The following is a 25,773-nucleotide window of genomic DNA, read 5'->3' as shown; positions in this document are numbered from 1 at the left end:
CAATGACAGTAACTGAAATATCAGCTGCTGATTCGTGGGTCAGCCATGTATTGTTGTCTCTGCAGGGTACAGAGGATGTATAAATAGAAAAATCACAAAGAAATCCCACCAAACAAAACAGGGGGAAAGCTACTCATGGGGCCTTTCAGGCATCCACCTGCTCCCACGTGGAGTCCTTCACAGGTGGCTCTTTTCCCTTCCATGGGCTGCAGGGGCACAGCTGTACCACCACGGCCTGCAACACAGAGGGAATCTCAGCTCTGACACCAGGAACCCTCCTGCCCTTCCTTCTGCACCAGCCTTGGTGTCTGCAGAGTTGTTCCTCTCATGTATTCTCACTCCTCTCCCTGACTGAAGCTGTTGTTGAGAGGTCTATTCCCCCTTTTGAATCTGTTATCCCAGAGGTGCTGCCACCGCCGCTGGTGGGCTCAACCTTGGTCTGCAGCCGGTGTTTCTTGGAGCCAGCTGGCATTGTCTCCATCAGATACAGGGAAAGCCTCCAGCAGTTCCATACAGAAGCCACCCCAAAACCCTGCCCTGCAAACCTAATACATTCTCCTGCTCAAAACAGACAAGTTCTCAAAGCCCTTGCCAACCCTGTGTCAAGGATATCTGTTCCCTTCTACACAGCACAGAGACAAACTGTAAGAATTGATGGATTGCACCCTTCTTTTTCCCTAAGAAATTTTTTGTTTCACAAATGCTAAGGTTCAAGAAAATGGCTTTGCATCAGTTCTTCAGAAAAAAAAAGGGATTTCTGTAGGATGCTTGATAAGCTCCCACCACTCTTGTATCACACTCAGACAACCTCAGCTAAAGGCCTTGCCACTGTTCCATCTATAAGTCTAAACCACAGTATCACTTGATTTCACAACTGGCTCTCATTATTTTCTACCACATAAAATCCTTGGGATGAATGTGCCATACTTAGTTAATTCAGCATATTTTTTTTCCAGTTATGGAGAAATGAAGAACATCTACATACCAGGTTAAGATTCCTTGGAATGTTTGAGAAGAGGATGCAAGTCTATAAATCATTTGAAAACGGACATGCACAGATGGTTTTAATTGACATAAGGACATGATTCATAGCAGAATATAAGCAAAAATCTAGCAACTTTATTTTGGTCTAGTGATTAACCCTCCTGTGCAATCTCTGCATGCAACCAATGTTGGGTCTTGGGGTTTCAAGCACTCTGCTGACAAACCGTCCAGAAATACAAGTGTCTGACACCTCCATGTCATTAACATTTTCAACGCAGACTCTACCAACAAAAAAGTTTTCTAGAGAATCACTTCACTAGAGCTCTATCTAATTTCAAAGCTACACCCACAATTTCAGAAATGCTCCAGACATTACATTGCTCTGGGAAATACACTGCTACTGAGACTTGAAGCTCTGCTGAATGTTAAAGAAGCTCAGTACTTCCTGCAACAACGTTTCTCACTTGACTCTGCCAAATGTGACTTTTAGGCACTGATTATTCCCAAAGCAGAGGGCCTGCTTCACAAAACTTTTGGAAGATTCAGCCAAAACCATTCACCTGTTTCTAAGGAATAGAGAGGGGAAAACATGGGATTTTTTCTCCTGCTGGGAAACAAAAGTTAATAAGCTTTGCTCATTACATTGGTTGTGAAACAAAGCTTTGCATTTAGACAGGAAAGTTGTTCTGTGTCAAGGATAGCCTTTCAACCACACCTGTAAAAATTTGCCTATACTTGGCCCACCCAGAATCCTTAAAAAAATAAAAGTCTATTTAAGCAAGTCCAACCCGAACTGGAAATTGGAATTGAACTGCTAATTTCCCTGAAGACTCCTCAGCTCACTGGAACATGCAGCTGAGCAAAACATTTCCTGCAATTAAAGAGGAGAACTTGTAATGACACTTTTTATCCTCTGTGACACTTTGGCTTAAGTCTGAAGGAGGAAAGATGTGACTGGATGCACAGTTGGAAATGTGACAATGGAAACCAGCTAGAGACTGAGGAGTGAAGACATTTTTTAAGAGAAATCAGGAGTGCAACGGGGCCTGCCTGGCCAGATACCAAGGATGGAAACAGATACAACAGGTAGGAGAAAGTGCCCAGTGGAAACATGTGGGAGCAGAGAAAGGAAGGCAAAAAAATGTTGATACATCCCTTCAGGGACAACCAATATAAGGAGCATAAACCACAAGATGGTATAAGACCTTGCAGACATTGGGAATAACAAAAGTTAAAGCCTTCTGGCAAAACTGGGCTTAGGCTACTTGAATATTTTAAAATTCAGCAACTGAGGTAGCGAGAGAAGTAAATTTCTCTGGGCAATACATGAATTGGGTGAATACACGAATGCTCCCTTCCAACCCAGCATCTTGTGTCCTGCTGTGGCCATGAGGAGATATCTGGGGAGCATGAAGTGGCATTTTCCCCAATGCACTCACAATCTCCAGTGGTGAGAAACAGGATCTTCCTGACCAGAATCCAACCAGAGCAGTCTTTCTTTCTCTTCAATGGGTTTACTTGATTGCCTTTCAAAGCCAAGTCAATTTTAAGCATCCACAGTGTCCCAGGCCAGTGTACTCCTTCGTGTGAAGCTGCTCCCTGTGGATGTTTTTGAGCCTGCTGCTGGCCGGTTGCATTGTGAGCTTTCTTTCCTATACTGGAAAGCAATCTTTGCCTTTTTTGCTTCCTCCTCTATCACATTTATCAGTTTATAGGCCTTTACCCTTCTGTTTCCTCAATCGTCTGCAGGGCTGTAAAGATTTGATCGTTCTTATACAAAAAAAATTACTCCTTATTGCCTTTCCCTCTTTCTTCTCCACATCCTCTTTAGCAGACACAAAAGACCAGAACATCCATAAATATTAAAAACCAATTATATAACTGCAGATACAATGCACAAATATGACATCAAGATTTTTTATTTTTATGAATAACACTCAGTAAGTAAGGAAATGTTGGCTGCTGTCATCTGTGCCCAATATTCAATGGTTTCATACAGGTATTAGATATTAGAGATAAGCTTTTAAAAAGAAATATTTCTAAGGGAAGGGAATACCAACATCCTTCTGAAAATGCTCTAGTAAGAGAAGATTTTAAATGTATTGCCCACGTCCACTCAAGTGAGGGAGGAAAGGAAGAGGTTGCTTTGAAAAGAGAAACAAATAAGCAGATGGAGCCTCCAAAGAGGAGAATAAGAAATTTTAATTTAGTGCCAGAAAACTCACTGAGAATATCAATGAGGAAGGAAGAACAATTACTCAATGATTAACAACTGTGCTCATTCTGGAGGTGAAATGGAGTCAGGGATACCGGAGGAGTTAACAGGATAATAAATAAAGAGTGAATTGTAGAAAAACTTTGGTGTGTTTGAGGGCCCAAAAACTAATGTTGAAAAATAGAATAAAAGACTCCAAAAATGTAAGGAATTTGTTTCTGAAGGTGTGTTTCCTTCTCTTTCTCCAAACATATTTAGCTTCAATCAAGACATTGGGTAAGAGCACACTGGGGTGACCTTGAGAGTAACAAACCATTCAGCAAACAGCAACATCATATAATGAGATTTCAAATCATAGGGGAGTTTTTGACATAGTCAAAAAGCAAGATGAAGAGAGGGAGGTATTAGACATGTTGAATCAAAACATACTCAAACTGTTCTGTGTTCCTGAACATCAGCCCTCGCATCACCCTTGCAATCACGCAGGACCATCATCATCTTAACAAGAAAAAGCTTGAAAAAGTAGTGCTTAAAAGCATTTGAATGGGCCTCAGGGAGTCAATACAACAATTCTTAGAGAAAGCAGATCAAGCAAAACATCAAGGTTATTACAGATTCCCAAAGCAGAAATTAAATGTTTGCAGAATACCTTGCAACCCTGAAAAAATAATTATCTCCAAAACAGGCAGCTTTTCACCAAAGGGCCAGCTTAGATCTTCATCTGTTTTCAAGAGAGTTACCAACATTTTCCACTGCTGACACGGAGATCAGTCTTGGGTTCCAAGTGTGGGTCCAGAAGCCATTACACCAAATGACAAAAACTGCCACACAAAAATGACACTGGAATGCACATTCTGAGGGCCAAATTTCACATCATATATTTGGACAAAGCATTCTGGAGCGTATTTCCAAGTTACCGGAAGGGAAATCCATTTTTGAAAGGATAGAAAACAAATAGCAAATGCATCTTTTCTGGTATAAGCATTTGCAGAAAATAATCCAACAGTTCATGAAGACCAGCTGAAGGAAATTTCAGTTCGCTTAAGCTGCTGATCTGAAATTCAAAAAAGAAAAAACAAAAACAAGCCACCAAAAACCCCCTTATTTTAAATCTTTTAGAAAGAAAAGTGGATGAAAGAAAGCAGAAGTAACATTTTAGCTTTTGGGGAATGAGTTATACAAGTGCAAATCAAGACATACAAGCCATGGGCAGAGGTCTTCCTCCACAGGAGGAAGTTGGATACTAATATGGAGGAGAACTGAGGGAACACACTGAAGTGAAAAATTAACAACCCCTGGCACCTGGCACTTACAAGCTCTACTAATACAGAAATTTTAAAGTGCATAATGTCCCTTTAAATCAGACATGCAATTTTATATAAACCTCAGCGTAGAACTTAAATCTACCACAGATCAAGTTACTTAAACTGTGTAGCAGATGCTTTATATTCATTTTTTCATTCTTGTTTAAGGTTTTAGTCATTCCTAATCAAATGTTTATATGACTAAAATTTGGGTTAACTTGAAATTATGTGTTTTATTTGAATTTTTGAAAGCATGCAATGCCCATAGTTGTCCTGGCAGTATTTAAAAACTGAAGTCATTAAAATATTTTCCAGTCCAATAGGGAAGGGAGCAAAGTTGAATGTGCTGTATGGCCACATTTTTCTACTGGACATGCTGTCGTATTTGGCAATCAAAATTCAGTGTTTTCTCATACCACAGAGGAAACAATACTGATCCTTTAAGTGGGGTTATAAAATACAAATCAATATACATCAATAACAGATCATAAGAAAATAAAATCATCAAGAATATATCATGAAATACATCATGCACTTTTTTTTCTTTTCTGCAAGAAAAAAAAACAAATGGGATAAAAGAAGTTAAATAGATTTTATGGCTTTAAAAAGTGAAAGCAAAGGAGATGTTAGCATGAGGATTCTTAATCTGAGTTTAAAGGGTATGTATGAAATTATCATGGCCTAGATTGCAAAAAGGAACCTTTTCTTAAGTCACCATGTCTTGAAACTTTAGAGATCAGTATACTTTGAAAAATTCAAAACTTCTAAAATAATGTTTCCAAACAGGTTTCTAATACCCATTAGTACCTGATGGTGTAAGAAACCTTTTTCAAGCATCAACCTTCACTTCAAGAACTCAGGCTAAAATGCCTATCAGTATGTTAATCAGGCAAACATTGATTATCACTTAAATGGCAAGACACCAGAGAAGAGACAGTGCAGTGGTGGCATTCTGTCTTCTACCACGAGGTCTAAAACTTTTTGAGGCCGTGGTGCCTGCAGCCAAGGGACCTACACAGTAGATGGTATTTGAGAACTATCTATACCAAACATCTCCATTTATATTGGCCCTCAGTTTTAGGGACCTGAGCTTGTTGGTCCAGCCTCTATTATTCTCAGCTTTTTTCTTGAGACGAAGAATAGTCAAGCAATAATTTTTTTTCTTAATATTAGAAAGATGACAAATGTTAGGGGAAGGAGTGCCCAAACAAGGGAGGAGAATCTGTGCACATGTCTGTTAGGATGGCTGTTCATGCATTTTCTATGTTCCAAACTAGTTGAGTTCGTACCTCAGCTTCAAGCCTCTGAACATTCCTGCTCCACCAACAACTACCTTGACCAAACCACTAAGCTCTTCTTGGTGTTGTTCCCATCACACTATTGACTGAAACAAATTTAGCTTAGTTGCAAGCATAAACTTCCAAGAAATTATTATTTTTAGAGATAGTTCCTTCTCTGAGTATAAATGGAAGCTAGTAAAAGAAAGATGATGATGTTGTGATGCTATAAAAACATCAGTGAGTAATATCTGACCTATGCTCTTTCCAAAGATGGTACAGATGTTTTGGAAATAATAAACTGATAAATGTTTAAAATGTTTAAATTGCATCATTCAGCAAATAGAAGACCCTATACCTTGCCAAAGTCAGTAACTATGTGGCATTTATAAATCAGTACTCCTGGTATACATGCCTGTAATCCCATGAGGGTAACATAGAAAAAACAGAAGCTTTGAAGTTGTGAAGTTCAAATCCAGACTTTGCCCATATTTAAAGATATCTGAAGCCAGATATTGTTTCAACACAATAGAAAGTTTGTAGCCAGCTGCAAATTTTTGGCCATATAAATGACTGTTTCTGAAATTCAAGCATGTTCATGAATTAAGCTTTGGTTTGAGCCACGAGCAAGACATGGACCAGCCACAAAAGTTTAGAAATTAATTTGGGGACCAAGTCTGTGTCAAAGCTTTCTGGACCCAAAGTGTGCAAAAACTAACACTAATTTTTGTCTTTGGTACAGCTAATCCAAAGAACAAAAAATACACTTTGGATGAATGTGAATATTCCAGTTTTCTTTTGTAAAAGTGCACAATCCTGATGTAAAATGTAGCAGTGTAGCATTCTCCACAACAGCCTTTAGAAAATTTCTCCAATGGTGACTAAAACTGCCCATTTCCTTTCTAATCTAAATTTATCCAGGTATCAACATGCAGGCATTGGATCTTTTGACAGCTTTCTTTGCTACATTGGTAACCCAAATTTTCAAGTTTGGTTCACCTTAGAAGTATGCATCAGCACAGACTGAAATACATATTAAGCTTGTCGTAGTCAGGAAAAACAGTATAAACATAAATATAAAACACACATTTCCTAACTTGTCCTTGATCCTAACATTTTTTTTTCTGATCAGCTTTTGACCATTCAACTTGAATTCATGGTGTTGGGGCACACTAAAACCCAACAGACACTGCATCAAGACCCTGGATTTCTTTGCTTATTTGTGTATGGATCATATCAGCTTTTTTGGCCACAGCAGTAGTCCAGAAGGTAGCAATCAGGTATTATCCATTTGGATTCCCAAGTCTTTATTTACCCTTTCCAAGTTGGAGACCCTTCTCCTGTAATTAGAGCTGTCCTCTTGGCTAGTGGATGCAAGAGGTATTTGGCCATATTCAGACACACTATTTGCTGCAACCAGATGACCAGATGATCTAGATTTTCCTTTCTCATTAATCACTCCCCAGATCTCATGCCACTATTACACCATCAGTAAAGCTTTTAGGTTTTGTTCCAGCAGGTTAATATGGATCAATGTTAAACACAGTGTTAAGGCAAATTACCTAAGTCAATACTCTTTGCAGATACAATCCTGTTTATGGCTGTGGAGGAAGATGGTGTTCTCACCAGAATGAGGACAATAACATGACCTTAGAAACTTCTTAAAAACTCCAAAATCCTCAAGTAATATAGTCTGCCAAGTTCTAAGGTCAGAGATTCTCACTGAGGAGAAGATATGGAACAAGACAAGGCGCTGAGAATTTTGTGAAGTTCTCAGGTTACTTGTCAATATTCCAATTCTCCTTTTCCAACCCTCCATCCAACATTATGGGTTGAAACCATCTGAAGGAATGAGTTGGAAAAGTCTGATGGATAACTTGAAACTCTTCTTGCCCTCTGGAAAATTCTGAAATCCCTCCTACTTAATTACAACACAGCTTGTATAACACTTTGGCTGCCTTTCCTCCTCTGCTTTGTTTTGTTTGCGTTACTAAGAATATTTGCATGAAAACAGGATATTTGTTTATTAAGAGCTCATCATCTCCTGCTGTGTATTCTCCAGTTTAAGTCATATTCCTTAACATTTATTAGCAAAAGGAGACCATAAATCCTGTTTCCTGTAAAAGTGCCTAATAACGAAATGAGCAAAGAAACTTAAGAGAAGTAGAGAGATTCAGGAAGAAAGAAAGAATGAGAAGGAGACACTACATGATTGATTGCGTAACTTGTGTTTTCCAGAGGAAATGGCCTAAAATGTTCCCCATGAAGTGTGAACTTTTCTTTAGCACTTTTTATCCACCCTTCTAATTCCAAGCAGGCATTTCTCAAACTGGGCAGACACCCATAAAAATTCTATCTTGCCATCAGCAGACAAGTCAATAACTCCCCCTCATCCCTTTTGGTTCTCATGATTTTCTCAACAAAGAATGCCAGCCTACAGGAGGAATATACAACATGGGAAAGAAGGAGTCACACAGCTGGCACCATGGATATGGAACAGCAAAAGAAAAGATCTAAGTGCTTGCCAAGAAAGGACTAAGCAAACCTCAAGTGCAATCTTAGGTTTAGCTTCATACTGTCTTCTCATTTATCATTTTCCTTCAAAATATGGTTTGCATTTCCAAGATGTACTAGATTGATAGATTCCCACATGACTGAACATGTTTACAGTTTTGCAGGCTTTTTTTAGCTCTAAAATCTGCAAAGATCTACAAGTAGTTGGCTAGAGAAAATGAGCAAGGAACTATTCTGAAGTGGTAAGCAATAGTCCAAAGCATTCACATACACAACACACACCCAAAGGATTTCCACTTATTATCTGTGAGGGTAAAAATGGAGACTACATAGAGTCACTAAAAATTTTCAGGGCTATATATTTTTATATATATATATGTAAATGGGGGGACATTTTTCTTCCAAATAGGAATCTAGGCATGAGAAAAAGATGGAAAGGGAAGGACTGGGAATGATTCCACAGCTCTGGCATACAGTGCAACCAATATTACATCACCATCTCTTCAGAGGTGTTATGCAAACAAAAATGCCAAAAATAGGATAAGTGTTGCCTTTTCAAGATGGGGTGATTGGCTTCATACGGTATAAAGTACCCTATCTATCCAGACTGGTCCCAGCTAGTATAAAGGCAAGGCAAAGTTCTATTTACTTACTAGAAGTATTTTAAATGCTATCTAAGAATGAATAATTTTTATTGGTTTCACAAGAAACTTGCATGTCCATTATATCCTTTACTCTTTCCTTTGTCTTCCTTGAAACATTACTTTGTTTTGTCTAAAGTTAGATTCGAGCTCTTCTGTCATTCTAGACCCAAAGTACATATTTTCATTGTTCTGCAGTTGCATCAAATTTTTCCTCACTATATGGTTTCACATGCAGAAAGTGAGTCCTAAAATTCTGCCATTTAAAACTCTCCCGGGTACAAGGAGCTTGACAAAATAAGAAACTTGGAAGTCCCAATCAGCCCAAATATATCCATAACATTTGTGGCACCTGTTTCCATGAGATGTTTCTTAGTTTCTTGGGTCTATCCAAAATGTTGTGATGGACCAAATCCCAGGTTAAGGTACTGTCTCTCACAATATCCAGTACTAATCGTAAAAAAGCCCCCAATATTAAACAAACCTACTGCAGAGAAAAGTCAATTTAAAAAGATAACAAAGAACAGACTAAGTGCTTGTAATACATGATAGATATCTATATAGATGATATAGATATAGCCATAGATGAAATAGATATAGATGATATAGATAGGTAGATGGATACTAAAAGACATGCATATGGAACATTACATACAATCCCATATTTGGTTCTGCAGTACCCATTATCCAGCATCACACCCATTTCCTTTGTCCTGTTGAGTGAACCAAATGTTCTTGCTGAGACACAAATCTCAAATCTCTTGTCTGGGAGAGCTGGTCTCCCACACAGGGTGACAGCACCTGGGATGAACTGCCTTTAGGAAACTCAGCTAAATGGACAGAGAAGGCGTTGTAGGGAATTCCAGGAGCTACCCCAGCAGAAGCAGCTGGGTCAAGACCATGCTCCTACTTTACAGCTTGCAAAAATCAACCAGGGATGCCTTCTCTTTTTCCATTTGCTTCCTTCAAGAGGGCTGAGGACAAGACCTCTACTGACAGTTTCTTACCTTTAGTGGTCTTTCCACTAGGGTATAGACAGAAGCAGAGAGGTATGGGCTAAAACATGGATTGCTCAAATTTTAATCAGAGACTTGACTACCTGCCAAACCATCCCAGAATTGGTAAGGAATCAAAAAAGTCTTAAATCATGTTTTAGACACTAGCTATAAATCATTTGGACTTTACATTTATAATAAACTAGATGCTTTATATTTTCATATAAAAAACTCCATGAGTAACAACTCAAGCCAACTGCTCACTAAAACCAAATTATTCCCATGACTACAAGCGCAGATTCTTTAAATGTAGTTGAACAGAATTTGAACAAAAGAAGTCATAGCACTATTCCAAAATTGTAACTGGCAAGTTCTAGAAGGAAAAAAACCCCATTAGTCTCAGATACCTGCTCTGAGACTCCTAATTCCATACTTGTACTACTAAAAAACAATGTACTTACTTTCAGAAGCAACAAGACTCTACAATTCCTCTCAAGATAGAGATCTAAAGAGCTTGAATAATCATCATTTAGGATAATCTCAGCTTTAGAGCTCTTGCGATTTTCCATTGTAAGGATATAAAGTGCTAACTATTATGTCTGATGCATCTTGTTGGGAATTTGGGACCCACATGACTTATGTTAAATATATTTGTATATTCCATGTTTTTGTTGGACTTACCAACACATCTGCCTTGTGCCAGAATGGGGAGAAATTAGAAAAAATATTTAAAGGGATCCCAGTTCTCAAGCCATTTAATTTGCAATCCTGAATATTTTCTCATTACTTGACTCCAGCAAAAGAAGGCCAAGGTGGTGCATGGAGGTTTGGAAATGGGCACCATATTTTACTTTAGAAAGAATAACAAGCACCACAACCACAGAAAAGTGATTGCTTTGCATTGTGACATGAGCAGCAGAGATCACAGTCTGTGCCATAGGCCAAGACGGGAGGACATATATTTTTGCCTAGGTGCTCACCCACACCCTCTGACACAGCCCCTTCAGTATTTGAGGACCAGGCCTTACAGTAGGATGTGCCTGTGCAGGCTCCTGTTCCCGTGTGGCATCTCATGAAGTTCAGTGGGAGTGTGCATTGTTCCAGTACTTGGAAACACTATTCCAGTATCTAGAGTTTTTATCTCTGAACAATGTCTAATCTAGGTGTACTTATATGTCTCAGATCAGATTCCACCAAAAAATATCACTTAAATATTTACTGGAGAACAGAGTGACTTTGATTTTATATTTTTCTCCAGATTTCTTTCTTCTACCTTGCAAGCCGCTGGCAAAATAGAGATAGATAAAATTAAAGGATTTTCCTTAAGATTGATTTTCTTTTTCAAGACAGCTTCAAGCTTCTTAATTCTTCAAAATCACATTAGGAAAAAAAGGCAACACAGATCCTAAACTCTGAGTAAAAATATTCTCAAAAAATTCTCAAAATTGAGACTAGAGCTCTCTAACAGCAACTTTTTTCCAAGGATCAGCATGTACAACCAACAGAAAGACTTCTCAAGGTAAAAATTTTCTGTTGAGGACCCAAAGTCCACACACTAAACTCCTGAGGGGTAGGACTATGAGTCTTGCAGATTTTTTTGTTTGGCTATTTTTTTGTTAAACTTTGGACCAGTCAGGTTCCATGGCCTGAAAGCCCTTTAGCAGCTGGAGTGCATTAGATTAGCTGCAGTGCTGGAGTGCATCTTCCAGCATAGCTTCACTGGAAAGGAATCTTGTTCACCTTCTCCAAGACCTTTTGCCAATGCACATCAGAACAAGGTAAGTGTGGACAACTGGTAGATTCTCCTGAGAAGTCCTGAGCTGGACTAAAACATGCAGGTAGATGTTCCCTGTGCGTGTGCTTTGTAGTGTGGAGGATGGCAGAGTTCACTGACCCCAAGTATGTCACAGGGACAATGCCATCACTGATGTGGCCTTCTTATTTAAAAACTAAACAAAAACAAACAAAAAAGAAAACCAAAAACCCCCAAAAAACCTAATAAATGATGCTGCTAGAAAAGTAAGATATTATTCCTTCCCTACAGCACAGTTTTTCCAAATACCAATTTGTCTGGCTTCATCAAGTCTGCTATGTAAATATGTATGGAAACTAGTGATAGCCAAGCAACTATGAAACAAATAAACTGATCAGTTGCATAATCCTTCTGTTAAGATATGACCACATTATGGAAAAGTCTGAGAAATCTTACTCTAAGTGTTTCTTCTACTGTTTCCTTTCAATTTTCCTTACAAACAAAACATATTGGGTCTGGTGCCATAGCAGGAGCCAATTCATTTACCTTGATTTACTTAGCCTGTTCAGGAAACAGCCTAATAAAAAAAATCTTCATGTTCAAGCAATCTGACATAATGAAGCAGATTGTCACCCTGTAGGTGTTGGTATGTCAAACCAAAGGTAACAATGAACCTTTTTAAAATTAAAGGAAAACTGAAAATGTCTCAATACAGCCTTCTCTGTAAAATCTAAACATCTGCTCAAGATCCTGATGCAGTAACACAATATGTCTGCAGCTTTCATAGTTATGAATAAATGCATCTTAAAACACAATACTGCAAAACCCATTCCTCCTCCATTTGCCTGCCAAATTCAGAGTTCACAAATCTCTGACCTGGCTCCTCTAATCAGCTCCCGGCCCTCTGGCCTCCCTTGGGAGCTGCAAAGGTGAAGGGAGCTGGCTGTGGCCAGCATTGTTCCCTCCTCCTGCAGGAGTGCCCTCGCTGGCACGTTAGTGCCTGACCCAGAAACACTTTGTTCTTCCCACTGCCAGCCCTGGAAGTGAGAAATACAGGCAGGAATGATGTCAAAATCACCTTATTGAAGCAACACCTTTGAGCTGTCATGCCGTGGCCAAAGGTGTCCCCTAAATACAGCACCAAGGGCTTCACAGGCATGAAAGCCTGAATGTTATTTTCAGCATGCCTTATTATATCAAAAAGAAAAAATACAGCAAATAGAGCTTTGAATCCTTGAAATAAAAATTAAAAAAAAAAATTAAAAATTGGATGTCATTTATTGTGGGCTAGTCCAGATGAAAAACAATTTAACTCACTGTTCTTACCAAGAGACAAAGGCTGTGGTCTTTGTTGCCTGGGGCTGCAAAGCAAGTTTGTGGAATTCTCTTTAAGCTCTTCTTTAGCTATAACATGATTGCTTAATTCAAATTTGGCTTAGTCAGTGACACTTCTGTACATCACTTCATGGATCATAGCTGTGTACCAAGGTAGATGTATGGTAAGACTATCTTCATTTGATGTTTAGTATCAACACACCTTGTGACTATCACAGTATTAGAGCAGCTGCTCTAACAAGAAACACCTTTAAGTTTGGAAGGCTTTTTAGCTGAGTCCAATTTGTTTCCCCTTGATAAATTATTTCTGATTTGTTACTTAGTTTGGGTTATAGAGTTATCAGCTCTTCATTAAAGGGCTAAACCCCCAAACCTGCTATTTTTCAAGGGGGCAGGGATATTTTGTTATTGTGTTCTACTTCATTCCCTTTTTTTCATTTTCCTCCTGGTAGAAGACTCTGCCAAATATTTCAAAGCCCTTCTTGGCAAGTAATAAAATCATTTGGACAGAGTAAAGTGCAATTAGAATTTTTTGGCAGGTTTCATATTTTGGATGCTGATGAGAAGGGTATCAGTTTTAGTGTACTTGACCAGTTCATTATTTCAGATAATTTCCTGCCACACAGCACCATTGCTACAGATTGTGTTTGGTTGAAAAACCAGCAAGGTCCCAGTTTCTGGGTTTTTTTGAGTGCAGATAACATTAAATAAATTGGTTTTTCTCCCCCTTCTGTCATTTACTCTAACTTAACTCATAAAATTGTATTTCTCTCCTTAATATTGTGTATCCAAAAACTGTTTCTTACACTCCAGAATGTAATATCATGTCACTTATTATACAAGAAAAAGTTGCAAAACACACAGAGGAACACATTTGCATTCTGTTATTAACGGGCCAAATTCAATTATTCCCTCTTTTGCTTGGCTTTGGCACCAAAAAAATCTATGTACATTCTGATGAGACAAATTTTTTGTTCATTTTTTGGGGGTGAGGGGCTTTAGACCAGGGCTGCGACCTTCTGCACTTTTCTGCACACCAGAAGTCATAGGTTTTTATTGGATCCTGTTCTAAATTTGTGTCAGCACTTCCTTTATAAATCCTTATTTTAATATGGATTATAAACTGCTTTTTAAAAAATCCATCCCAGACTAAAAGCCTATTTTGTTGGCATGGAGAGTGTTAAGTATCAAACTTGATGATTTGGTATTTCTAGACCCTAAGATTACAAACAAAACACACCTTATGAGAGCTCAGAAACACTTTTTACCAGTCAGAGATTTCTTCACTGCATGCTTTAGAGTTAAAGTATCAGGCAAGCTGTTTGCTGGAGTTTTTATTTCCCCTACACAGCTTTTCCAATAAAAACGTCCAATGACACCATCAGTGACAGACCACAATGCAGGACAGGCCATTATGCCCATTTTTCCCCCTGCTAGGAGAAGTCCTAGTGGTTTGTGTTATTTCTTCCTCACAGAGTTATCACTTTTGGAGAAAAATACTCACAACACTAAATCAGGGTCAGAGAGCACCAAGGGGAAAAGAGGGTCAAGATCCCTCATTGTCAGGGAGAGATGTTTTTCTCAAACTTTCTGTCCATATTTTGCACAATAAAAGAGATTTGCATTTTTTTACCTGATGCTGTAGACGACATTGCTCAAGGATCAGCACCTGGCTTGCCAGCATTCTCAGTCCTCCAGCTCCATCTCCAGCACATGCCATGCCTCTTTCTGCAAGCAGAGATGTATTGAACAGACCTTTATTGTATGGTTAAGGAATATGTGAGATAGTTCTAAAAGTGCACCTTTCCCCCCTTCTTTGTTCTCCTGTCCTCAGAAAACACACATCTGCTTTGGGCAGGCAAAACCTGATCTGTTAACACCACAGGCAGTGATTTCTTCAACATTGCTTCATTGTCAATGATCTCACATTGCAGGGCGACCTAAAGGCAGCAAGATGGACTTTCACAGTGCACTTCTGGATCACAGAGTAGCTTTGCTGTTTGCCTCTCTGTCCTCCACACACTTTTAAGTTACTCTGTCCAAGGAATATGCACGTAGTCCTCATTGCAATCTGTGTTTTCCCTGCCCAGCAAAATGTGTTTGACTGATAACACACAAGTCACGTGCGACACCTGCAGGAATGAAAAGCTGCCTCTGAAAGGCCTCAAAGAGAAGGACAACAAACACATCTTAATAAGTTCAAAGCTAACTATAACTTTAAGGACCAAAGTTCTTCATGGAAAATGCCTGGAGAGCTGACACTGATCAGTACGTACGTTTTTATCAGAAATAGGAAGAGAAGCCCACAAGAAATCATAGCACTGTTCACAGGGCTGCACTGAGCTCAGCTCTGTGGAAGCACCACACTGGTGTCCCATGCTGCAGGGAGAGCCCTTTGCGTGGTCCCTGCTGTGGGTGTTTTCACAGTCCTTGTAATTAATTTGATATGAGCGTTCCTGGCAGCGCTAGTGGCTGAGTACTGCAGAAGCTGGATATCACTTCACTGATGATTTGCAGAAACCTCTGTATGTTTATATGTTCAGCAGACCATCAAATCCACAAAACACTTTGGTCAGTTTAATAATTATCCTGGGAAGCAAAGTAGGGCTGCCATTCTCAAGATGCTAGCTTCTGCCTAACGATTTGAAGCAGCTTTCATTCCTTGGGGTGACAGATGTGCTTGAACATGATGCAGAAGGCATTACTCCCATAATGGGATTGTGACTTGCTATTGATCTCCATTGCTTTCATCACCACATTCACATCAGCTACTTATGTCAATCTCAATAACTGGTCACATGTATGTCTATCTGCATGGCTACATGAAGACTCCCAAGAAAACTTGTGAATCTTGCTCATTTTATTCTGCCTCTGTTTTACATTGCTTGCTTCTTAAAGCAAAGATTTTTTTCTTTTTCTTTTTCTGTTGTTGCATATTAACACTTTCATCAAAACTCTCATAATTGTTGACCTCCTGTAAGGAAGTATTCTCCCTTAACAGCATTCAGATCTTAGGGAGTTGATGGAATCTTAGATTTCAAATTAGTGTCATCACATACAATCAGTAGGGGAAGAAAATCTGTGTATTTACAGTAGCTGCATTCAAAAGAATTGAATTTTATATATGCGTGGACATAATTGCCACATTCCCCACTAAAAACACCAGCCCTAGTTAGACTCCATGGAATGCAGAGAATGGGAAAAAAGCAACACAAGAGAATGTCAAATGAATTGCATAATTTCCATCAGTGTCTTCAGCTTTCTTGTTTAAATGAGGATAAGCCAGGCTCTTAACAAAATCCATGAGATTTACCTGTCCCATACCTACAAGGCCCTTGGCCTCCCTTCTTTGCATAGCTTCAGCTTCTCTTGTTTCACTTTTTCCTGCATGTTGATAGACAGAACGATAGAAATAGAGCTGAAACTGCCAAATTTTTCAATGCTTTTTCCCTCTTTCTTCAGTTTTCCTGAAATCCAAAGCCAAATGTGTGATTGAAATAAAAGAATTATACAAATCCCTCCATATTTTACTAAAGAAAAGGCAACACTCCTGCATACTAATGACAACTGGAAATATAAATCACAAATAATGGTGCATTCCCCAAAAGGCAAATTCTCCAGAAGACTGAAGATGGAGTCAAAACTGCAGCTCCCTCTCCTAAATGAAGGGAAAACTTGATTTCCCTTTGTATTATTGCATAAGCATGTAAATGAGCAGAGGTAATTTCTAGCTCACTTCATGCTTCAAGGAAAAGAATTTTCCTCTGCACAGAGCCCTGCACACTTAGCATACTGAATCTAGCAAAACCTCATGATCTTAATAAAGTCAATTACATATAATTAGATATAATATAAAATAATGAGAGAGAATGTCAAATCTATCATAGGCTGCTACACCAAACACACAAGGTGCCCCATATTTTAGTTTCTTTCAGACAACTGTATCATAATATTGCTGCTAAATTATATTGAAGTTACACTGTGAGATATACAAAGAAATGAGCTAAATGCTGGTTCACTGAACTCTGAGATATCAGGAAAATCTGGCATCGAACCCATGCTGGCTCAAAAGCAAACCTTCAAACTGAAAAGGGAGGATACACGATTAGTCATCCTCTGCAATTAGAGGATGATGATGCAGTCTACCGTAGATGACCTTCACTAAGTCACTACCATTGTGAAACATTGTGTCTTTAGCTAAAAAAGCACGTAATTCTTGCCATAAAACTGTCTTTCCCAGGAATAACTTTTGTTTCTGCCCCAGATGAGTATTTTTGGATGGAATCAGTTTCAGCTTTCAAGTCCAGAAGGAGTTAGTTCAACCTGGTCCTTATTCTACCTACTGGATGATACCATTCTGCATTTTTAGGGTCAGATTAAGGCACTTTAGTGAAAGAATACCACAACACACCATGTTTCCTCCCGTCTCCAGTCTCAAAACATGATTTGCCTCTCTCGCACTTTAAAGAAACAGGCTCCTATCTTAAATCTTCAAGTAGATGAAATTTCCCTCCACTGGGCTCATTTCACTACAATTTCTAGCTATTTTGTCCCTCACGGTCTCTCCCTGCAGCCTCTAGGACGTGACCACACTGTTCCAGTGCAGGCCCTCTTCCTCACACTCCATCCAGAGGGAGAAGCATGCTGCAGAAGGATGAAGAAATGCTCACAGAACCCACAGTGTGCTGGGATTTGCAATCTCCTTCTCTCCTGAGGGAGTCTAGTCCAAGGCCAGAGTTGCATGCAAGTAATTTTTATGCATTTATGCAGTACCAGACTTTTGTGGCAAAGGGCCAAACCTAGCTGTGTCTCATTCCAGGCTCCATATAGATTATGCTATCAAACCCATTGATGCTGTTTAAGAGGGTACACGTTAAAAGGCCCAAAGAGAAATGTGAAGTAAAACGTGTGGCCTCCATATGCAACTCTGTTCCCCAAACAGGCAAGGATGTAAATCTCTGGTTTCTCAGCAGTTGAAAGGGAAAGCCTGGGATCAGAAACCTGAAGTCCACTACGTCCCAATGCCTATTTTCCACTGGCTGGCTGTAAGTCTTCAAAAAACACCTCACACTTGACAGGGATTAATTGGAGATTAGTCTTTCCGACCTGAAACAGAACTTCAGAGAAATACTGACTAATAACCCCTGTAGCTGTAACAGACTAACATGAAACTGCAGACCCTTGGGGAAAAAAATCTCAGCTGAGTAGAGGAAAAACTACAGAATGCTCTTCAGTAGATCCCGTGTAGGATGCAGTTTATATCTAGGCAGGCTCTCCAATAAACCTTCTTGATTATTTCTGTAACCCCAGCTGATCCAGTTCCCAGAGCTGCCATCCCACTGGTAAAGAAAGTAAAATTTGTCATGTACACTCAAAACTGCTTCACCATAAAAGGATGTACCCTACCTGTTGATTCAAGTAACCTACAAAATGGTTTTTCCAAAACACTGGAGGTACTGGGTAGTACGGAACAGGGAATAATAAGAAAGTATTTTTCTCTGTTCACATGTGAGTACAAGGCTGAAGCAGTTTGGGTATTCCTAGGTAGAAGCAAAAAGAAAAAGGAAATCAGCATATTTATGCTCCTCTGTGTCCTCAGCCTATCCTACCTGCTGCCATAATAACACAAGCACCCTACAGGGTGCTTTTCTGCACTGATAAAGAGAACCTTTCTGTGACACACACACACAGAGATGCCAATTAGCAACTCCTGGAGTTACCCCATTTTCAGGGTGTTTATGGATTCTGGATGGCAGGTTGGCATCAGCTATAGCCAGTTGAAGTAAACTGAGCTAAGAATTTCCTCCAGAAGAATGAAAAATGAGTAATTTCATGGCACTGACTTCAGGGGCCCAAAGCATTCTTCTGCAGGGTCTCTGCTCCATTTTGGCCCCAGCCTGATCTGAGCTCGTGTTTAATGTGGAGTTGAAAACATCCTACAATTGTAAGCCTGAGCAAAAGATGAGCTTATTTGACTTACACCATATGATGAAAAGACTCTGAGCCAGATTAGACAGCTTAGTTTACAAACAATAAATGAGGTCATTTGACCCAGAAATCTTTGCTTAAATGTTTGACTAAGTAGAACGCATGGAATATGCACATAAACATATAAAACATAAAAAACCCGCTGTCCCATGTGTTCCCAAAGGTGTTTCACAAATATGCACTTTTTCTTTCACACAAATGCATAAATATTCATCTGAGCTCACATAAATAAAATTGTTAATATTGTTTGAAAGGTTCCTGAAGGTGTCTTGTGAGGGTTATTGGTACATTTGTAATTTCTACAGGTGTAGTTTAAGCACAACTGTTTGCAAGTCTGTTTAGCCTGCATATAATTGCATTCAGTCAGAAAAACTTCAGATTAATGCAGAAAATAGAAGCTCCTTTCACATTTGGAGGGAATTAGGGAGGTTTATACCTTATAAGAAAACAGTCTATCTAGAATTTCTTTCAGGAGTTTGTGTTTGTCTTCCAATATTCCTCCCTGAGAGAGCATCCAGAACTAGAGAACAGCTCTGTATTATGTTTATGAATTATCTGAGAGCACGCTGCAAGTTATTACAATTTTTACTATCTGAAATGATTTAATGGTCACCCACAAACTGTGCAACTGGTTACCTAATATACAGCATCTCACTTTCTCTTCCTTGATTAGATTAAGCAAATCCGAGCCAGGGGCTCAAAATGTGCTTTTCATGAGTGTTCTTATGAACAAAAAGGTACTGTCACTAATATTCACAGAAGGAAAATAAAAAGCTCAGGTCAGGAAATCACTAAAGCATGTGTTTAATTCCTCCCCTCCTTAAGAGAGGAGTTATGCTCACACTTAAGTTGTATTGCTTAACTGCTGTCTGAATGCTTTTCTGAACCAGAACCAACAAAGAGACAGCCACAGTTTAGTCATCTTTAAACACTAAAATGGTTTAAAGAGAATGAAGTCTTCTGATTTACTGTAGCAACCATGTCCTTTTAAAAGTTACTAATTTTGCATTTTTCTAACTCCACTATTCCGTTAATATTGGTTTTCAACCCTTTGTCCTTAAATTCTTGTGCCCTCATGTGATTGAAACATGCTTAATAGGATAGCCTCCATATGTCCTATTACACAAAATTTGTGTTTTAAACCTAGATCCAAGAGTAACTGAAGTTAATGGAAAGACTTAATTGTTTTCAATGAGAGTTGGATGAAGAACTGATAGTTTAACTCTGGACACTCTCTTTTGAACCTACTCACCAAGGTGCTGATCCAACTCCCAGTGAAGTCAATAGAGGGATTTGTTTTGGGATTTGGATAATAACTCTGTTCTTCTTGGAGTCAAATCCCCTTTGTCAATATGCACACGCACAAATACAGAGATATAAATGAAAACAAATGTTTGGCAACTTGTGACAGAAAGTCCAAATCTGTATCTGTGTATTTGGGCCAAACCAAAATTGTTATGCTTGACAAAAGCATCATTATGCTGATCTGGTTTTGGTTTTTGCTTACTAGTAATTGTTTGGTGAGTATAAATCTAACTTCTCATATTTTATTTTTTTGCATAAATATATTCTTCTGTCACTGTAGACAGTAAAATGAGAGGGATTTCTATGTAAAACTTTCTGTTCAGACTTGTCATAACTTTGACAAACATAATCCTCTCAGACCAGAATTTTCCATGTTTGGTCTCCATCAAGAGCAATTCTGTTTTTGCCAAGTATGAAGAAGTTTGCTTCAGCTCCTTCTTAGTTTCCAAAATACAAAAGGTTTCTCATTTAGGATCGATCCTACACTCAAAACAAAAGGGATGTGGGCTGGATTCCCAGAGGTGCAGCGCTCTCGCAGTTCCCATTGGCTTCAGTGTTGCTAAAATCAGCTTCTGTGTTTTTAAAACAAGAATTCCAGGCGGATGAGGGAATTCTGCCTTGGACACAACGAGCCAAGCGGAGCCTTGGCTAGCAGAGCTGCAGGGAGCTGGGATGTTGCTGATTACTTCATGTGCCCAGAGTGTGCGTTACGTGCCACACGTTGGTTGTGCTCCGTGCTAGCAGAGCAGTGCTCCTGGGAGCACACAAGGACAAGAACAAGGTGGACAGCAAGGGGAAGACAAAGGGATGGGAAATCTCCCAAAACTTTGCAGATCTCCGTGTTCAACACAACTGAGGCAGCTTTTTCTGCTCTACAGATAAACAATTTCACAATTTATGCCGATAACAACTCGAGCCGTTCCATGCGCCCAAACAGACAGATTGTAAGACCCAGTGACAAAATATCTGGTTCAGCCCCTGGCATCTTTTCCAGAATGATGCAGGCACTCTGCCATTTTTGGCTAAGATGATTCTTTCTGGATTGTGCTACCCCTCCAAATACCAGCTCAGCTGACTCATTAAACATTGAGGCCACCCTGCAGTTACTTAGCTTTTGTTCTCCAAGATATTGTATTGCTGTAATTTTTACTGCATGAAGCAAATATCATCAGATTATCCATCTCACTGTGTTCTCAAGATAGCCACCTTTAAAGTACATCCATATCCCCTTATGATGATATACGAGATACAAAGGAAATATATAGATATTTTTAAAAAGTACCTAAACTCTAAAGGTCGGTGAACAAGCACCAAAAAACCAAAAAATCAAGTGAGACTGGCATAGTGAGATTCCCTCCCTGAAAATAATTTAATAATTCATCAGTAATCTAACACAGAAAAGTTTCTGGCTATTCATTCTCTGGCTAATATAGGCATAAAATACTTCCCCTCAATAGGTCTATTTGTTGCAGAAAGAGGGCTTGGGTAATTTTTTGTATCTTTTGACATGTTTGTTTTTAAACAAAGCCTGCAGAGCCTGGAAAATCTGTGAAATAACTATTCTAAAATATATATATATAAGGTTGCAATGAGAACTTGGAATTATGTTAAAAAGTATTTGGTAAACAGATACTAAAAGGGACTAAAATGATTGACAGACAGATTCATGACCTGAGAATAGAAAAGTCAGAGACAAGAGAAGGAATTCCACCTCCATGGGGACAGAAGATAGAAGAGTTCAGTAGGAAAGGACCTACAATGATCAGCTGAATATGTGATAGGTCCAGCTGCAAAAAGGTGATAGTGATTTGAAGCCATCTGCAACTGGAGAGAGAAAATGATATAGGTCATGCCAAAATCCTGCAGTTTGAGCAGCTACTTATTATTTATGGATGAAAACTGGGTCCCTAAAAGAATTCACCATCCTGCTGTGGTGTTTATTTAAGCTTTTGCTCATTTTATAGACCTTGCTACTGCTTTTAATGACCTAAAGAAAACAAATCAAAAGAAATGAAAAAGAAAACGTCCCTCACAGCAATAAATAGGCTGTGAATTACAGAACAGCAGTAGCTGCTTTCGAAGGCTAGAGTGGCAAATGCACATATGCTGTAACAGCCCCAGGGGCTGACAGATGCCAAAATGCCTGGATGATCTGTTCATTCATATCCAGGCAGGTACTGACAACAGCTCCTCTCCAAAGGGGAGGCTGCATATTGCGCTGACATTCACATCAGATGACTGAAATCCCACCAGGAATTCTGTGCCACACATTTTTTAGCCTGAAGATCAGAGAATGATTTTAAGGCATTTCTTCAATATCTGATTTATAAAAGGCAGCAAAAATGGAGAAGAAAGAGGGGATGCCCTTTTAAACACATCTCTAAATACAGTTACTAAAGTCATGCTCAGCTTTGTATTTTTCCAGACTGATCACATATTTCAAAACACCAAAAATATACCATTGATGGAAAAACAAAAGGAAAGCATTTTTCAGAAACAGTTTTTCTGTAAAGGACATGTTATCATGGTAAAGGGAATTTACATTTTATATTTCTCAAATCTTGATTAAGTTGATTACTTGCTATGAGACTCCCTACATCTACTGAATCAGGTGGGTACCTGTAGCCTAACTCCTAATTTAAGTCTGAAAAATCTTTCCTGTACCCACTGTGCATTTCAAAACCAGATATTAGAACTCAATGTATTTCTTGGGGAACCACCAGTGTTCTTTGTATTTAACCCTGTGACCTACGCCTCGGTATGGGCTAAATTACACCAGCCTCAGTGGGAAGAAGGTTTAAGTCACAGGACTGGAGGGGCCTGTTTTTAGAAGGATGAAATTAAGCACACACAACTTTTGAGAAAGTTCAGATTGGTAAACTTGGCAGGACAAAAGGACAAGTCTTCAAACTTGCTTCACTTAGCAAGATTTGGGAGAAAAGCGCCGACTGAACGTTCTCTACCCTCATTATATTCTTGGACTTTTGACTTCCTCTGTTGCTCCCCAGCCACAGATAGGTATCTAAACACGGGGAAGGCAGAGTGTTTTCACAGCTGTGAGCACCGTGTTACACCTATGGGCTGCAGGCCACACAGGGGGAGCACAGCCACTCGACTATTGAAATAATAAGATGTTGCTTAAATCAAAAGGTTTTAATTGTGTTGCTTTACACTCAGTTCTCTACCTAGACAGAAAGAAAATGTTGTTAGCAAAAGGAGAGTAGTTAGATTTCTTTGGGGAAGTCAGAGCAGGAAAGAATGCAATCTTATGAAACCACCAATGCTTTGCAGCTCTTTGTCTATACTTGACAGTATATACATGGCTCTGCATTTCAGAATGTACCAATGCTTCTCAGAAATCTAAGCACCTGGTAGGGCAAAATGGAACTTCCGGAATTATTTTTGTCTCTTCTGAGGTATCACTAAAAAGATGAAGAAGAAAGAGAGGAATCCAAACTCTGAGACTTCAATTTTTTTCCAAATGAAGACATCATCTCCTTCACAACTGAATACTGCACTTAAAACATCTGAATTTCATGTGAAAAACAAACTACCTGTATTTGATCTGAATTTCATCTGAAAAACAAACTACCTGTATTTGACATAGGTGTCAGTGTATTTTCAGCACATTCAAAGAAACACCTCACTATCTTATTTTGGCTCATATTGGCCAATGTCATCTGTCCAGTGGCTCAAAAGAGCACTTACTGCCCTTTATCTAAGGAGGGGAAGATTAGCATCACACAAACAATTTTGTAATTGGTACTGTTGGCAGTAATGAAAGACAATGATTCTGAAACACTTAGGAAGCTATTGCCCAAATCTACAACTTGTGGAAATTCATGTAGGTCCATTACAATGAATGGAGTTTTGCCAATAGGCCAACTGATGACCTGCCTGTTAAAACAAAAGAAACCCAGCCTTGATCATTCTTTTATTGCTCTGATTCTTTTGCAGATTTAGAAAATGTAACAAAACTTCTTAAAATAACCCCACCATTTATTATTCCAGGAGCAATGTTTTCTTAATAATACAGTCAAAGTGTGTCTGGAATTTTGAAACACGATTTATTTTCCCACAACATGCCAGGCAATCAAAAAAGTTACATTCCATATCCAGAACAAAAAAAAAAAAAATCGTGGCTGTTACAAAACAAGAAAAAGTAAATCATTAAAAAAAATATTGCTAAGCCTAAAAATCTATAAAATAACACTGACCTTTTTATATACCTCATAAACAGCACAGAGAAATTCCTGCTTCTGCCAAACACTCCAGTTTGCAATGGTGTTCCAAATTTTCATTAGCACAGCAACCATGCTGCCTGATACCCAGTGGCCCAAACTGTTTTCACATTCTTCCTTCTGAAAAAAAAAAAAAAAAAAAGAGAGGGGAAAAGTAACTAAAAACCAACCAGACAGGTTTATTCTATACTAACATGACTCCTCTAGACAGTGGAACATCTACAAGTGATGCAGTTGGAGCTGAAATGTGTCCAACCCAGAAGCTCAGGTTATAACTCAGATTTTGGAAAATATTGTCTTAGGCATAAACCCTTTACTCTAAGGTTCTTCAGAGCTGGTACCTGTTGTTTGCACAGCACATGCATGGACTGGTAAACAAGGACAGTATATTTAAGACCATTTTGAGAATAACTTGAAGAATAAATATGTTTGTAGATGATTATTTTCAGAAGACTGCAGGGAAACATTTGGAGGTTAAACTGTTATGTTAATTATGCCTATTCTTTTTTTTTTATAATACTCAGTCCAAACACATTTTAAAATTTCTCAAATTCTCTACCATGACATAAAAACAAGATGCCATAGAAAGCCTCTTAGTTTCTGAGTTTCTTACTATAAAAAGAAATTTAGGGAGCATAAGGAAGAGATAAAAATATTGACTGTAGAAGATTCAAATTAGGATTCTGATTTTACCAATCCCAAAATTCCAGATCATTTGATCTAAGATTTTCAACCAATAAGCAGATATCCCTTCCAAATACACTCTCAGTTTTGAAGGTCATGGTAATTACCTGTTTCTCTCATGAGACATTTTGATATGTGAGATGTTCCAGAACAAGAAAAGTAGTTGGTGGCTGTTCAAGTTTTTCGTGCTGCTCATATTGGAATAAAAAAGAGTGTGCTAGAATGATTCTTACTAAAACAAAATACGAATGAGACAGACCTCCCTTATTCTTTTTCTGATGCAAAAAAAAAAATGAAAATCAATCCAAACCAACAACCAAAAAAAAAAACCCCAACCAACCAATTAAAAACAACTCAAAAGATGGGAAATAGGAATAGAGAAGAAGAGGAAAGAAAAACCTGTTGGTTCAATATTTTTCCAGTTCTCTTCCCTGTAATATATAGATGGAAAACAAAACTAACGAAGGGGGCTTTGGGTTGCTGTATGACATTTAGGTGTCACCAAAAAAGTCTATTAAATCCTCACCAAATATTGTT

This window comes from Geospiza fortis, unplaced genomic scaffold, assembly GCF_000277835.1.
Source record: "Geospiza fortis unplaced genomic scaffold, GeoFor_1.0 scaffold276, whole genome shotgun sequence".
Taxonomy (NCBI): domain Eukaryota; kingdom Metazoa; phylum Chordata; class Aves; order Passeriformes; family Thraupidae; genus Geospiza; species Geospiza fortis.
Note: the sequence above shows the minus strand (reverse complement) of the source record.